Below are 12,852 nucleotides of genomic sequence, written 5' to 3'. Positions count from 1 at the left end.
TGTGAAATAATAATAATAAAATTTTTATTTATATCCCACCCTCCCCAGCCGAAGCCGGGCTCAGGGCGGCTAACAACAATAAAATAATACAACATTCTAAAATCATTTCATTATAAAATTAATTCAAATCAGATTGATGGCAACCATTGGGCTAGAGTTCTGTGAAGATTGCCAAAGGAGGGAGTCAGGCTGTGCCTTGGCCAAAGGCCTGGTGGAACAGCTCTGTCTTGCAGGCCCTGCGGAAAGATGTCAAGTCCTGCAGGGCCCTGGTCTGTGGTGACAGAGCATTCCACCAGATCGGAGCCACGGCCGAAAAAGCCCTGGCTCTGATTCAGGCCAGCCTAACCTCCCTGTGGCCTGGGACCTCCAAGATGTTTTTGTTTGAGGACCATAAGGTCCTCCGTGGGACATACCAGGAGACATACCCTGTAGGTATGAGGGTCCTAGGCCATATAGGGCTTTGAAGGTTAAAACCAGCACCTTAAACCTGATCCTGTACTCCACCGGGAGCCAGTGCAGCTGGTATAGCACCGGGCCCATCTTGCAATAATCTGTGGCCCGTCCTTTTGACCAGCCACTGGTCCTCCACACCACTCACTACCCGTTCCCTCTGGGCTCATCCCTCTGACTCAGAGACCTTACCTGGAGGCTTATTTAAGAGCCAGCATTTTGCTATTGTAACTAATTTCAAGAGCTGGCAACCCCTCTTTGCAGCTGCATGTTCCATAGGGGGGAGAACGGGAAGTGGTGGCTAAGCAGCTGTTATCAGCCAATCTGCTGTTACTGATCTTCTCACCAAGGATTCCCTAACAGGCTTCCTCAGGGTTCCTAAGCAAGTGCTTTGCTCAATCTTTTTCCCGGCAGGGCTCTGCCCTGTAAACGAAGGGAATGAAACGAGGACCCCAGCGTCAAGAAAAATTCCCATTTTCTTTAGCTTTGTGTTTCCGTTTAGGGCATGCGGTGCTTGAAAGAATGGGATCAAGAGTGGCAATCTGATATCTAATGTTTTTAATGTAATTTTCTTTCCCCTTCCACAGATAAATCAATGTTTGTGAAATTAACTCATGTCCTCTATTCATTGCCAGGGCGCTGACAGGGAGTTTGCTGCCATTGTGTGTATTCCCACAGGAGTGACCCAGAAATGGTTATCTGTAAATGGCTACGAGATAATTCAATCTTCATGCTGTGTTAGTTTTGAGCAGACACTGTCAAGCGAGAAAGTTTATCGTCTCAGAAGTTGCTTCTTAGCATTCTCTCTGTGGGCTATTTTGGTGTAATTATTAATTCAATGCAATGCAGTTACTTAACAGGCAATCAAGTAAAAATTAGCAGCGGCATTGTGGAGGTAATGAATTAAAAGGGTGCTGTACGCAGGGCAATCTGCTGCACATTTGCAGGCTCTGTGAATGGCTGGGGATTTAAGAATGTGGGTGTGTGAGGACATGGATGCTGGGCAACAGCCACTCAGCATTTAACCTTTAACGTTTTCGAAAACTTCAGAATAGTGTTGCATGGAACCCAATCTCTGAGAGGCAAGAGACGCCAGGGGTGCCTGTAGTTTTCCCTAGTTTTGATTTCCTTGGAATGAACGTCAGTGCAGACTGTGGTGCCTTTAGGGCACATGGTTTAATTCACACATACAAGGTGTGACCGGAAAGTTTGGTGAATGGTCACAGAAATTGGACAGTTAAAAATATTTGAACATACCTACCTTACAGCCCTTCAAAGTACCCCCCCCCCCCCGATACAGTGCACCATTGACAACATTCGTAGAACTGTTGGAAACTTCTGGAGAAGTCCTCCTTCCGTACTGCTTTCAGTTCCCTCATCGCAGCAGCTTGGACGTGTGAAATGTTGGAAAATCTGTGCCCTTTCAGCGCAGATTTCAGTTTTGGAAAAAGAAAGAAATCTAGTGGGGACAGATCGGGAGAATATGGAGGGTGGGACAACTCAGTAACCTAAGTAAATGATTTCACACGACATATGCAATTCTTCTGCCATCATTTGGCCAGACAAACGGTGATCCCGCATCAATAACTCACGAACTCTGTCGACATTTGCCGCCATTCCGCTCGTCGACGGTCTGCCAGACTGAGGGTCATCTTTGATGGTTTGCCGCCCTTCACGGAAATGCTTAAACCACTCATACACTGTCTTTCAAGTTGCAGTTTCATCTCCGTACACAATTGTGAGCATTTCCTGGGTTTCCAATGCCGATTGTATGTTGGAATATTTCTCACTGTCCAATTTCTGTGACCATTCACTGAACTTTCCAGTCACACCTTGTACAGTGGTACCTCGGGTTACAGACGCTTCAGGTTACAGACTCCGCTAACCCAGAAATAGTACCTCAGGTTAAGAACTTTGCTTCAGGATGGGAACATAAATTATCCTCTGGCAGTGCAGCAGCAGTGGGAGGCCCCATTAGCTAAAGTGGTACCTCATGTTAAGAACAGTTTCATGTTAAGAATTAACTTCTTAACCCGAGGTAACACTGTATATACATCCATATTACTATCATTACCAGCTCTTGCCTCCCTTCAGGTGTCCAGAGAAGCCCCAAGCCATCGCTTTAGGTGCAGCACAGAGCAATTCAACATTAGGAAGAACTTTCTTACGGTAAGAGCTATTCAACAATGGAATGGATTTCCTCAGAAGGTGGTCACTCTCCTTCTTTGGAGGTTTATAAGCAAAGGTTGGAAGACCATCTGTCACAGATGCTTTAGTTGTGATTCTTGCATTTCAGGGGGTTGGACTAGATGAACCTCAGAGTCCCTTCCAACTCTACAATTCTATGCTTCTCTGATTTCCTTATGCATGTGTGTGTGTGTGTATGCTCCTGCATTTTGTTAAGATCACGTTGGATAAGCAAAGGTTTCAAGCTCTCCTCTCCACACTCCTGCAGTCCTGATAACAATCTCCCCTCTTCCTGAATGCAAGAAAAAAGGATGACATGATTGCAAGCTATGCAATTAGTGTCATGTATAGTTAGGCCCTCAAATCATCACAGTGGCCAACATGAGCAAAGCCTGCACATGTGTAGAATTGTAAGGGTTTATTGGAAGAGTTAATGTTTAATAAATTGCAATGTTTTTGTTTCTCTTTGATGAGAGCATCAGGAGTGGGCAAAGACGATACTACAGTGTCTTCCATACCTCAGACCCATAGTAACCATTCTGACATAGATAGTAGATATAGAATTCCCTCCTCCCTGTATAGATCCTATCTTCCTAGCTGCTCTTAAAAAGTGTCTAGTCATCTCCAGAACTTCCAGTACAACTGTACTTTTTAGATAATGATAATAAAAAATTACTAATGGGTACAAGGGTAGCACATTACCAGCCATATCTCCAACATGCTCGCAAACTGATATACAATAGTGTGTAATCTTAGGACATTTCCAGTAAATATGGAGCAAATTTGCTCCAGTATTACCACATTTCCAGCAGGTATCGTTGACTGTTACATATATTGGACAACCCAGATTGGATAAGATACCATCTGAACAGGACTAAAAGCCCTCTATAAGATCCATACACAAAGTTACCTCAGGAACATTTAAAACCATCCAGTGCCGTATCTCCTCTGATATGGTTCTCCTCAGAACTTGGCGTTTCCTCAGATAAAGACACTGGGCCTTTTATCTAAATCTGTAAAAAAACTGCTTCATATAATTTCCTCTTGATGTACTTCCAGAAACTAAGACCTCATCACTTGTTTGCTCTCTCACTCAAACTGTTTCCTTAATAGCTCAATGACCACATGGTGGACCTGAAAATAACGGGACTATCTATCATGCTGCGTAGAACTACACAATTCTATATGTAATGTCATTGCTTCATCCTGCACTACCTTCCCTATCTCAGGCAAATCATGCTTCCTTTCCATTTCTTCATAAAAGCAAAATTGGTGTTATGGGGAGACAGGGCTAGGCTTATTCTACAAACTTCATCCAGACTTCTCTACATGAATTGGATTTGACAACAACCAAAACCCTTTCTGGGCATTCTTGCCCCCATGCTGGTCAACATGGGAGCTGGGATGTGACAAGCCTTCGTGAAAAGAGTGCAACCATTTGTATTGATGGAGCCTGCATCCATATAGCTGTACATGCAAATAATTCCACATTTCTCAGAGCACCAATTGTGCATGTGTCTAGGCTGCATGGAAGCCTTTTGTGCACAGCTTTTGCTTTAGACAGTTGTACAAAGGCTGGAGCTGTTCAATGTGTTCCCACTCCTCTGGTGTTTGATATTCCTTTATTGGGTGTTTTTTTTAAAAAAAAAATCAAAAATCTGTATCATCAGTAAATATCATGGCAGAGAACATCATATCATCAGCAACAAAATTATATTCATAAAGCAGATGCAACCTACATCACAAACCAGTAGATCAGCTGACTACATCAAATGTAGCTTGGTCACCCAGTTAGGGAAGACAGATGCCTTCCTTGTGGTCATTGTGAGTCAATTGCTACGGGCAGGTGAAATCACACTGAAGGACCTGGTCTTAGTGGAAGTAAGACAAATGTCAGTAGCATATAGCACTACTAAGAGTGTCACTCCCAAGGATTTGTCAGTTTGCATTTCTTAGTGCAGAAAGTATTGATCTGATGTGTAGAGATCTTTCCTATTTAATTCAAGAGGGTTCTGGAAGCTTCTGGAAGCTTCTCTGTGTGAACGAAGCAAGTCGAAGGTTCATGATGTTTGGGTTATTCCTTCAGAGAAGCTGGCTTAAACTGATTCTCTTATCTCTTTCTATCAAGGTCTTGCTGACTATAAAAGTAGGGCCAGAAAGAGCCTGAGTTTCACTTTCATTTTCTATCTCTTTTCCTTCTGGTGTGGTGTTCTGTACATAGTATACTATAGTGTTAAGGTTTAGACTTATTATAAGTTATTGTAAGTTTAAGTTAAGTCTGTTGCAACTGGATTTCTTGTGGAAGGGCCAATCCTGAATGTATTGGATTTGTGACCATTATGCTCACTTGCCTTCAGTAGCAATAAAGCTCTGCTGGATGAAATATTAATCGCCTATGGTCTAATTTTTTAGGGAATCCTGCAATGTGTTTAAGTTCTTACTCTCCTAACTATACTTTGGAGTTCTGCTCTGGATCAATATTGAGTAGACTTTCAATGACAGGACTGAAGTAACCAAGTGTAAGGCAAGGCACCCCTAGAAGTATTCTGGTCCCAAGTTGTTTGTGGCTTCATATTCAAATAGCAAGTCTTCAAACAAAAAAGCAGGAATGCTCAGATATGCAGAGGATGGTGACCAAGATGATCAAGGATCTGGACACCGAGTCTTATGAGCAACGGTTGATGGAGTTTGGTACGTTTAGCCTGGAAAAGAGGAGACTGAGAGGAGATGTGATGCCCGTCTTCAATAATCTAAAGGACTGTCATGTGAAGCATGGAACAAGCTTGTTTTCTCCTAATCTGGAGGCTAGGGCCCAAACCAATAAGTTCAAGTTACAAGAAAGGCGATTCTGACTAAGCATCAGTTGGACTTGATGACACTTGGGGTCTCTTCCAACTCTACAGTTCTGATTCTATGATTATTATTTTTAAAATAAAATCTATTTTGCTAATAATCGACCTGTAACTGGCACTGCAATACCCAAGAACAAGAACAGGGCTCTAGCTGATTCATTTTCAAAATTGAAATCCTTCCTTACCAAAGATTTTTAAAGTGGGTCTATCTAGCCCCTTTAAGACATTGGATACATTTTGTCTGCTCTTTCATATGGATCTATCGATCATGAGTTATATGCTGCCTGCTCTGCTGTTTTATTGATTTTATGGCTAACTGTATTGTTTTTACATTAATTGTTAACTGCTCTGAAAGTGTGGCGCTTTATTTGTTTGTTTGTTTAAAAGATTACCATTTTGTCAGATCTGGTTTCTGGTTACGACTTATCGTGACTCTATTGAATTTGATCTCCTTATTTCCTGCAAAGGCATCTAACTGGACCATTCCAATAAATCTAATGAAATTTCAACTTGTTATAATTACCTCTTTAAAAAGAAAAAGAAAGCTGAGGGAGAAAGGGGAGGGAAGCACCTCCAAGTTTAATTTTCAAAGTTCCACAAGCATTTCTTCTTTATAATTAAAATTCTTTTCCATTCCTAAAACTCAGCAGGAGCTGGGTGACTTGCTGTGAAATAAATGAGTTTTGGATTGATTGGGTCTTCTTTCTTAGGGGTGAAGAGCACACCGGAGAACCTTTATAGGGTAAGAATCAGGGAACGCTCAGATCTTGGCTTTGGGGTCTGACTTGGTGTTGCTAAGTGAGATGACATCACACTTGGATCCAAGAGAGTTAACATCAGAACCTTCATTAAAGTTGCTCAGGAGTGAACAAGGAATCAAAGGTCCTTCTTAACACAATAGCCAGAAACAAGTTGTTGGAAGACAAGTTGTTGGCTCGCCAGCTTCACAGAAGGACTCCTGGCATTTCTGATTTAACCCTCTTATGGGCAGTGCTGGTTTTTTTGTTTATCAGCAGGGAGCACCTAACACTTCCCTGGAATTAGAAGAAACCAATAAGAATATTTATCATCATCATCATCATTATTATTTTTAAAAATGGATAACATGATTTGTGAGTTTTGGAGCTATTTTCAGACCGCCATCTTGTTTCAAAATGGCATCTGGCATCCCAACATTAACAAAAACTGCCATCTCCACCTTGGGAAAGCTTGTGCTGAGTTTGGTGATGATATCTGAAGAGGCATCTGAACGCATAGAGAACAAAACGGTCAAACCACCCCCCAAAAATATTTATTTATCACATATGCCACCTTTGCCCCCAATGAACTCATTTAATCTCCACAAAAACCCTGTGAGGTATGTTAGGCTAAGAACCAATGACTAACCCAGGGTCACCCAGTGAACTTCATGACTGAGTAAGTCAATTCAGACTACCTCCCAGAGAGAGAGAGAGAGAGAGGGCGGGAGGGGGAGAGAGAGAGAGAGAGAGAGAGAGAGAGAGAGAACACAAGGCACATGAAAGCAACTGCTCCTTCTATTTTCTGTTCCCACTTCTTATTCGGCCTGTTCAAATCCAATTCAGCTGCCTACTATTTTCCATGACTTTCCCCCCTTCTCTTGTCTCTGTTAAAATTTGCATAGTGATTCTGGAGTGGTTTTCTTTATATCACTCTTCGAAGCATCACTGAAACCTGGTGGGATAAGTCCCACGATTGGAATGTAATAATGGGGGGATACAATCTATTTCAGAGAAACAGACCAGACAAGAAAGGAGGAGGAGTGGCGTTATATGTCAGGGATGTGTATACCTGTGAAGAGATCCAAGATTTAGATCCTCAAAGCCAAAGTGAGAGCATTTGGGTCAAAATTAAGGGAGAGAAGAATAACAGAGACCTCATTGTGGGAGTTTACTATAGATCCCCAAGCCAAACGGAGGACATAGATGATGCCTTCCTGGAACAGATGGCCAAGCATGCAAAAGGAAGGGAGATAGTAGTAATGGGGGACTTCAATTACCCAGATATTTGTTGGACGTCAAACTCAGCCAAGAGCATAAGGTCAAACAGATTCCTCACTGGCCTTGCAGACAACTTCATTGTCCAGAAAGTGGGAGAAGCAACAAGAGGAACAGCTATTTTAGATCTGGTCCTAACCAATGTTGATGACCTGGTTAGTGGGGTAGAAGTGGAAGGATCATTAGGCGCGAGTGATCATGCTCTTCTGAAGTTTACTATACAGCGGAAAGGAGCAGCCAAGCATACTAGGACTCAATTTCTTGACTTTAAGAAAGCCGACTTCATAAAACTTAGGGAAGTGCTGGGTGAGATCCCATGGACAACAATACTAAAAGGAAAGGGAGTTCATGATGGCTGGGAGTTTGTTAAGAGGGAGATACTAAATGCACAACGTCAGGCAATACCAATGAGACGGAAACATGGAAGGTGCCTAAAGAAGCCAGGGTGGCTATCTAAAGAACTTTTAACTGAATTAAGATTAAAAAAGGATGTGTACAAAAAATGGAAAAGGGGGGAAACCACCAAAGAGGAATTCAAACAAATAGCCAGCACGTGTAGACACAAAGTCAGAAAAGCTAAAGCACAGAATGAACTCAGGCTTGCTAGAGAGGTTAAAAGCAACAAAAAAGGCTTTTATGGGTATGTTCGTAGCAAAAGGAAGAACAAAGAAACAATGGGGTCACTCAGAGGAGAAGATGGTGAAATGCAAACAGGGGACACAGAAAGGGCTGAACTACTCAATGCCTTCTTTGCCTCAGTCTTCTCCGATAAAGAAAACAATGCCCGACCTGAAGAATTTGGAGCAAATGATTCAGCAAAGGAAACACAGCCCAGAATAACTAAGGAGATAGTACAAGAATATTTGGCTAGTTTAGATGTATTCAAGTCTCCAGGGCCAGATGAACTGCATCCAAGAGTATTAAAAGAACTGGCAGATGTGATCTCAGAACCACTGGCAGTCATCTTTGAGAATTCCTGGAGAACAGGCGAAGTCCCGGCAGACTGGAGGAGGGCAAATGTTGTCCCTATTTTCAAAAAGGGGAAAAGAGAGGACCCAAATAATTACCGCCCAGTCAGTCTGACATCAATAGCAGGGAAGATTCTGGAGCAGATCATTAAGCAAACAGTCTGTGAGCACCTAGAAAGGAATGCTGTGATCACCAATAGTCAGCATGGATTTCTGAAAAATAAGTCATGTCAGACTAACCTGATCTCGTTTTTTTGACAGAATTACAAGCCTGGTAGATGAAGGGAACGCAGTGGATGTAGCCTACCTTGATTTCAGCAAGGCATTTGACAAGGTGCCCCATGATATTCTTGTAAAGAAGCTGGTAAAATGCGGTCTTGACTATGCTACCACTCAGTGGATTTGTAACTGGCTGACTGACCGAACCCAAAGGGTGCTCATCAATGGTTCCTCTTCATCCTGGAGAAGAGTGACTAGTGGGGTGCCACAGGGTTCTGTCTTTATCAATTAACATCTTTATCAATGACTTGGATGATGGACTCAAGGGCATCCTGATCAAATTTGCAGATGACACCAAACTGGGAGGGGTGGCTAACACCCCAGAGGACAGGATCACACTTCAAAACGACCTTGACAGATTAGAGAACTGGGCAAAAATAAACAAGATGAATTTTAACAGGGAGAAATGTAAAGTATTGCACTTGGGCAAAAAAAATGAGAGGCACAAATACAAGATGGGTGACACCTGGCTTGAGAGCAGTACATGTGAAAAGGATCTAGGAGTCTTGGTTGACCACAAACTTGACATGAGCCAACAGTGTGACGCGGCAGCTAAAAAAGCCAATGCAATTCTGGGCTGCATCAATAGGAGTATAGCATCTAGATCAAGGGAAGTAATAGTGCCACTGTATTCTGCTCTGGTCAGACCACACCTGGAGTACTGTGTCCAGTTCTGGGCACCACAATTCAAGAAGGACACTGACAAACTGGAACGTGTCCAGAGGAGGGCAACCAAAATGGTCAAAGGCCTGGAAACGATGCCTTATGAGGAATGGCTAAGGGAGCTGGGCATGTTTAGCCTGGAGAAGAGGAGGTTAAGGGGTGATATGATAGCCATGTTCAAATATATAAAAGGATGTCACATGGAGGAGGGAGAAAGGTTGTTTTCTGCTGCTCCGGAGAAGCGACCACGGAGCAATGGATCCAAACTACAAGAAAGAAGATTCCACCTAAACATTAGGAAGAACTTCCTGACAGTAAGAGCTGTTCGACAGTGGAATTTGCTGCCAAGGAGTGTGGTGGAGTCTCCTACTTTGGAGGTCTTTAAGCAGAGGCTTGACAACCATATGTCAGGAGTGCTCTGATGGTGTTTCCTGCTTGGCAGGGGGTTGGACTCGATGGCCCTTGTGGTCTCTTCCAACTCTATGATTCTATGATTCTATGATTCTATGATTTATATTATTGGAACTATATTTATCACCAGAAGCCTTGTTCCAACCATTGCTTGGGAATTCCAAGAAAACAACAACAACAACAACAACAACAACAACAACAACAACAACAACACAGTGTTTCTGTGCAGTTTTGAAAAGTTGAGTTTGCCATCTTGATTCAAAATGGCATCAAATTATACTGGAATGTGGACCAATCATGCAAAATTTAGTTACAGTATCATAAGATGTGCCCAAACATATAGCAAATGAACAGCTTTCCAAAATATATGGTAGATAATGATGATAAAAAGAAAGCTGGTCCCTAAATACAAATTTGGACCCATCATAGTTTTGCAGCTGTGTTAGGAATATTTACTTCTTTCTCTTTCTTCTCTCCTCTTCAGTATTATAGAGCTGTTCCACCTCTCCATGCCCATGAGAAATATTTTATGATACTGTAAACTAAATAATCTTGTGTCTTGGAGGCTAGTTTCCGCCGCGGTTTTTATATCTCTTGCCTGCATGTTTCCGCCCTTTGTGTGTTATTTTGCTTCAAGATTTTATTGGACGCTAAGGGGTAAAGTATGAAAAGAAATCACTGATAAAGGGCTGTTAAAGAGTGCACACACCTTTAACAGACTGGCAAAAAAGAGAGAAAGGATTAAATTGTATTGCCTCTCACCCCCACTCCTCCCTCTGGCCCATTTAGAAGTTTAATAAGAAGAAATAAAATCTTCCCATTATTGTTATGGAAAAGTCACAGGCATTTTGGGCATAAGCCAGCGCTGGCTCCAGATCTTGGGAGTGCCCTTGAGCAAGACATCACCGATAAGCACCCCCCCACACACACACACCCATCTCAGTGAACTTTTCATTGTCATCAGTGCCTCCATCATTTCTACCTCCAGCTTACTTGCCAGACAGACCCAAATGTTGAAGCAGGCAGTAGCAGCTACTTCCCCACATTGCCCCTTCCCCAATTCTTTGCTTGCTTATCTCCTCTGATCCAGAATGGGAGGTAGCTGAACAAGCAGGTTGCAATGGTGAAGGGGGATTCTTGTCAGGTGCCCAGACATGCCATCTATCAACACCAGCCCTGGTATGAGAACTAATCTTTGTGGCATTAAAAATAAATAAATCTATCATTCAAAATCTTAAAATGCCTTGGGCCAGCTCTCCTTGTGGGATGAGCTTCTTTGTGTTCAAGAGAGTGCAAGTGGATTGAGAACCAGATAATGACAGCCATTTGTTGCCTCTCTTCTGTAACAGTGACAATTGATCAAGGAGGTGAGTTTGAGTGCTTCCAGTGCTAAACTTCCTGTGTTTCCAGTTCCGACCTTCACCCAACTTCCTGTGTTTCCAGTTCTGACCTTCACCCAACTTCCTGTGTTTCCATTTCCGACCTTCACCCGACTTCCTGTGCTTCCAGTTCCGACCTTCACCCAACTTCCTGTGTTTCCAGTTCCGACCTTCACCCGACTTCCTGTGTTTCCAGTTCTGACCTTCACCCGACTTCCTGTGTTTCCAGTTCTGACCTTCACCCAACTTCCTGTGTTTCCAGTTCCGACCTTCACCCAACTTCCTGTGCTTCCAGTTCCGAACTTCACCCAACTTCCTGTGTTTCTGTTTCTTGCCTTCATTTGCCTGTTTTCCCTCCCATTTTTCTTCTTGAAAAAATCAGAGACAGTGGCAGCAAAGGAGTTTAAGGGGGAAAATAACACTTAATGACTCTTATCATTTCTTTAAGGCTCAGTGCTTTTTCTAATACCACCCTTTCCCCCCATGTGTTATTTATTCTCCAAGAAAGGCCATTCCCCCTAAGTTATAGGCATGCGTTGTGACTTTTTTAAAAACCCTCTGTTCCAATAATGCTCCCACACCAGAGGATTTTGTACATGAAAATGAAGGATGCTGGTCTCTAAAGAGCAGAGACTGTAAAATAATTACATCCATTCTTATTAAAATGCCCAGTCATTAACTCAGAAAGTACATCTTATGGTGGGAGAAGAGGCTAATTTGTTAAATAAGATATTCACCCAACTATTCTTAATGCGATTTAATCTGGAGGCTATATGCAGGCTTTCCATTTTTAAAATGTAAGTGTCCAAATTGATAACAATGAATTATTCATAGCTAAGATCTTGGCTAAAATGAGAGGAAGGATACATCTCAATAATGATGAGAAAGAAAGAAAGCTTACAGAACACAGAGGACCGCAATGGGCAATTCACAGCAAAACATTATTTTCCTGTTGCCAAATATGTCTGATTCTAAGGGTGGTTAGAATTTTCATGAGATGCTATTTGCAGCTATAGTAGCTGTAATAGTTCCATCCATAGCCACAGTTGCACATGTGTTGGGAGAGGATGGCATGTTAATAATAATAATAATAATAATAATAATAATAATAATAATAATAATATACAGCGTACATAAAGGCAGGAGGTGACGACCTGCTTGTGCATTTGGGTCCTGAAGCATTTCTGAGCTTGGTCAACAAACTCTTGTTTTAATAAAACAAAATTGGGTTAGTTAATAGTTTGTACGGTAAAAGGTAAAGGACTCCTGGACGGTTAAGTCCAGTCAAAGGCGACTATGGGGTTGCAGCGCTCATCTTGCTTTCAGGCCGAGGGAGCTGGTGTTTGTCCAGAGACATGGCCAGCATGACTAAACTGCTTCCAGTGCAACAGAACACCGTGACAGAAAACAGAGTGCACAGAGACACCGTTTACCTTCCTGCTGCAGCGGTACCTATTTATCTACTTGCACTGGTGTGCTTTCGAACTGCTAGGTTGGCAGGAGCATGCTCCACCCTGGGCTGCAGGGTGTACGCACCACGCTGGCACCTGAGGGGCTAGCTACACCACTAGGGAGAGGGCCTTCTTGGTGGGTGCTCCGAGACTTTGAAACTCTCTCCCTAGAGAAGCTAAACTGGCTCCCTCCCTGC

The 12,852-nt window shown here is 42.7% G+C and overlaps 1 long non-coding RNA gene across 1 annotated transcript; it reads right to left on the bottom strand.

Annotated features, from left to right (window-relative positions):
• Window positions 1-6,049: 6,049 nt before the first annotated feature.
• Window positions 6,050-12,203, bottom strand: LOC309530964. Its single transcript, XR_014218990.1, has 2 exons — window positions 10,282-12,203; window positions 6,050-6,523 (listed from the first exon to the last, which is right to left on the bottom strand). It is a non-coding gene; the product is annotated as an uncharacterized lncRNA (long non-coding RNA).
• Between the last annotated feature and the right edge of the window lie 649 nt (window positions 12,204-12,852).

Source organism: Podarcis vaucheri (genome assembly GCF_965113315.1).
Source record: "Podarcis vaucheri genome assembly, chromosome: 4".
NCBI lineage: Eukaryota > Metazoa > Chordata > Lepidosauria > Squamata > Lacertidae > Podarcis > Podarcis vaucheri.
This window is presented reverse-complemented; position numbering and strand designations above follow the sequence as displayed.